Source organism: Pieris brassicae, chromosome Z (genome assembly GCF_905147105.1).
Source record: "Pieris brassicae chromosome Z, ilPieBrab1.1, whole genome shotgun sequence".
NCBI lineage: Eukaryota > Metazoa > Arthropoda > Insecta > Lepidoptera > Pieridae > Pieris > Pieris brassicae.
In genome coordinates, this window is record NC_059680.1 from 955,263 (window position 1) to 959,787 (window position 4,525).

General features: G+C 32.4%; 1 long non-coding RNA gene across 1 annotated transcript; it reads left to right on the forward strand.

Moving 5' to 3' along the window:
* The first annotated feature begins 414 nt into the window (after positions 1–414).
* Positions 415–3,889, forward strand: LOC123718989. The gene is made up of 2 exons (XR_006755084.1): positions 415–521; positions 3,330–3,889. It is a non-coding gene; the product is annotated as an uncharacterized LOC123718989 (long non-coding RNA).
* Positions 3,890–4,525: the final 636 nt, after the last annotated feature.

Genomic DNA, 4,525 nt, shown 5'->3' on the forward strand with positions numbered 1-4,525 from the left:
ACCATGAGGTCAAATTAAAGAACGAATATAATGACACAAGTGTTAAAGTACTTTAAGTTTCTACTGAAAATAAGGCGAATAAATCATAAAAAAAACTACGTATAGGCCGAGAACAGTGCAGACAGTTGACGTTGATATTAATCAGCCATCCACATCATCAGCTGACGCGTCTGGTTTTGCTTTCATGGCTGGTGACTACAATTCGGGTGCAACCGCAAGCCAAATAACATTTTTATTGTACTCAGGAGCATCTGACCATATTATAAACAGGGAAGATTTGTTTAGTTATTTGATTGATTTGCCTATTCCTATAAAAATTTCAGTTGCTAAAAGCGGTGAATATATTTTAGCTAAGAAAAAAGGAACACTACATGTCAGCAGCAATATGGGTGTTCGAGGAATACTAGAAGACGTTCTTTTCTGCCCCGAGGCGCCCTACAACTTGCTATCTGTTTCGAAGTTGCAACAGGCTGGAGCTACTGTCATATTTGATCACAGAGGTACCCGCATATGTAAGCAAGGTAAAACAATTATGAGAGGTAAGTCAGTTAATAATTTAATTACTTTAGATTTTGAAGTATATTTAAATGTGAGCTGCCCTGTTTCCCAGGCATGTAATGTTACATGTAATAATTACGATTTATGGCATCAGCGCCTAGGGCACATAAGTAAAAATAAGTTTTTGCAATTAAAAAATAATAAAATGATTTTTGACATTAATTTAATTGACAAAGTGATAACAAATGATAATTTATGCGAATCTTGTATTTATGGGAAACAGAGTAGGCTACCATTTAATCACAGCAAGGACAAAAGTTATATTGAACGACCGTTATATATTGTCCACACCGACGTTTGTGGTCCTATCACTCCTTCAACAATAAATAACAAAAACTATTTTGTTTTGTTTGTTGACCAATATACTCACTACTGTGTTGTGTATCTATTAACACATAAATCAGATGTGTTCTCTGTTTTCAAAGATTTTGTGTCAAAAAGCGAAGCGAAGTTTAATTTAAAACTAGTTTATTTATATTGCGATAACGGTGGAGAATATTTATCTACTGAAATGAAAAAATATTGTGTTGAAAAAGGAATAACTTATCATTTAACTATTCCAAGAATGCCACAATTAAATGGTGTTTCGGAGCGAATGGTAAGAACTATAACTGAGAAAGCTCGTTGTATGATAAATGGTGCAAATCTTTCAAAATTATTTTGGGGTGAAGCTGTTTTAACTGCTGTGTATTTGATTAATTTAACCCCGACAAATGCTTTAAAATTATCCAAAACACTATTTGAAATGTGGCATAACAAAAAACCACAAATAAAATATTTAAAAGTTTTTGGTTCAACAGTTTATGTGCATGATAAGTTACATAAGACAAAATTCGATGTTAAGTCATGGAAAGGTATTCTTGTGGGATACGAACCAAACGGTTATAAAGTTTGGCATCCTGAATGCGAAAAATTTATTACTGTCAGAGATGTCATAGTAGATGAGACAAATTTTCTTCAATCCAGGCCTGCGTTGCGACCTGAAGAGAATATAGTAAATTCTCATGATAATGTTAACATTGACAACATTTCAAAGTCAATGAAGTCTCAAAATACTGACAGATATAAATCAGATACCTGTAAATCTGATGATTATGAAGTTCCTCAGAAAATTCGCAAAACTAACCATGACATCGTCGAATTTGAACAACCAAATGCACATTCTGATGATCTTTCAGTGGTCGTAAATAATGAGGACACAACAAGTTGTATTGAACCACGTAGGAGTGATAGGCTTAAAAGTCGTCCCCCTATTTCTTATAAAGAAATCGATGATAACCTTATGTGTGCTAGTTCAATTTTGTGTAAAATACCAAATTCGTTTCAAGAGTTTAAAACACGAGACGATAGAGCTCATTGGGAAGATGCAATTAAAGAAGAATTAAATTCTATATTTTTAAATAAAACATGGACTTTAGTACCACGGCCAGATAACAAAAAGATTATAGATTGCAAATGGATTTTTAATATAAAAAATGATGAATTCGGAAAGCCTTTACGCTATAAAGCTAGACTCGTTGCTAGGGGTTTTAGCCAGGAATATCTCATAGACTATAATGAGACTTTTGCACCTGTTGCAAGAATAGCTAGTTTTAGATTTATTATTGCTTTTGCTAATCAATATAATTTACTTGTAAATCAACATGGACGTAAAAACTGCATTTCTTAATGGGGTACTACAGGAAGAAATATATATGAAAATTCCAGAAGGGGTGTCTTGCAAAAATGGTTATGTGTGTAAATTAAATAAAGCATTATATGGGCTAAAGCAAGCCGCTAGATGCTGGTTTGAAATTTTTGAACAGTCTCTTAGGCGGGAGGGTTTTCAGAATTCATCAGTAGATAGATGTATTTATATACTAAATAAAGGAGATATACAGAAAAATATATATGTGGTACTTTATGTTGATGATTTGATAATAGTGAGTGCTAATGTAAATACAATAAACAGTTTTAAAATATATTTAATGAGTAAATTTAAAATGACAGATTTACATGAAATTAAATTATTTCTTGGAATTAAAATAACTCGTTGCGATGATATGATAATGTTAGATCAAAGTGCTTATATTAAAACAGTTTTAAATAAATTTTGCATGCAGGATTGCAACAAAAACCTGCAACTACTCCTATGGATAGTAAACTCAATTATGAAGCACTAAACTCAGAAAAAAATTACACTGCTCCATGTCGCAATTTAATTGGTTGTCTAATGTATATAATGTTATGTACTCGACCTGACTTAAGCACTAGCGTTAATATATTAAGTAGGTACACAAATAAAAATAATAAAGAATTGTGGCAATGCCTCAAAAGAGTGCTTAGATATTTAAAAGGCACAACTGATTTTAAATTATGTTATAAAAGGTGTGAATATAATAACATCTTAACTGGGTATGTGGACTCCGATTGGGGAGGTAATGATGTAAATGATAGAAAGAGTACAACCGGGTATATATTTAAATTGTTTGAACATTGTTCAATAACCTGGACAACAAAGAAACAATAGTCAGTAGCAGCCTCCTCCACAGAGGCTGAGTATATGGCCTTATATGAAGCCGTTAGAGAGGCTTTATGGCTTAAATCTTTGGCAAGGAGTATTCATATTGATATATCCACTCCTATTGTTATATATGAAGACAATAACAGCTGTATAAGCATAGCAAATAATCCGACTAATCATAAGCGGACAAAACATATAGATATTAAATATCATTTTTCTAGGGAACAAATAGAGAAAAATGTAATAAAGCTAAATTACATTCCCACAGGTCAACAACTTGCAGATGCGTTAACAAAACCATTACCAGCGGTTACGTTTCATGAAATGAGGAGAAACATGGGTTTACAATAATAATATTTAATGAGTTGGCTACTATTTGTTGTTAATTTAATTATTCTGTTATACTCATTGTGTTCTGATAATTATATCTAATGTATATAATGTATCGAATTTAAGATGATGAAATGATCTGATAAGGTTTTTCTGGGTTTTCCCTTATCCGAGCAACAAATGTTGGATCATTATTTTTGTATTTTCCCAGACTCGCTTGGAAGTTATATAGTTCTGTTTAGGCATTTGATTTGTACAAGAATTAATTTTTGAGGGGGCGTGTTGATTTATTTGAGTAAGATTGCAAAAATTAATCATTGTATTGACTATTTCCTGTCATTTGAATGAGCGATCGAGCCGCCATCTTGTCGAGGCGCCAAATTGTCTTTACCTCACTCTGCTCCAGGTCATTTCTGATTCATTCCAATTTGTATCGTGGTAGGAAGCAGACATATCACTTCCAAGTTAAACAGTGAATATATTTCTTTATTACGGATACTGTGTGTGTATAATTTCCGTGCCCTAACAAGAATTACAACAGAACTGTTTAGGAAAAACACCTTTTGTATGGCTTAAGGTATACAATAATTAACCAAATGAATAAAAAGATCTTCCAACTAGAGTCAGTTAGACACTGTAGTTAATATAAATTTAATAACATTTGATTGATATGTACGATATATATAATATAAGAATTAACCAATTCATATGACTAATAATGTAAAACTCCTTTAAAGACAAATTTGCGCGCCATTGTGTGTGGCAGAATATGCGAACTTCCTATTGTACCATTTTCTTGCAATAAATTATTATTATTAGTGGAATTACAAAGGCCTCATGGAAAGACTGCTATTGTATAGGAAAAGACATCTTCTGTGAGATTTACGTCTTTTTGTGTGAGTTAAGAAAAGTGTTTTGCAGCTATTGAATCGATAGAGGCATTACTATGTCTCCTCTATGTCAAAATCCATCACAAATTTAGAGACGCATGTCTAGGGCATGTCAAGTCATGGAAATGAACTCAAGTCTAGCTAATCTGGTATCATCGGACAATTATGTATAAAAATACTTTATTACGAAAATTTTCTGTTTTTCCCAATACATTTTCCCTACCAATACCAACGCAAAAATATG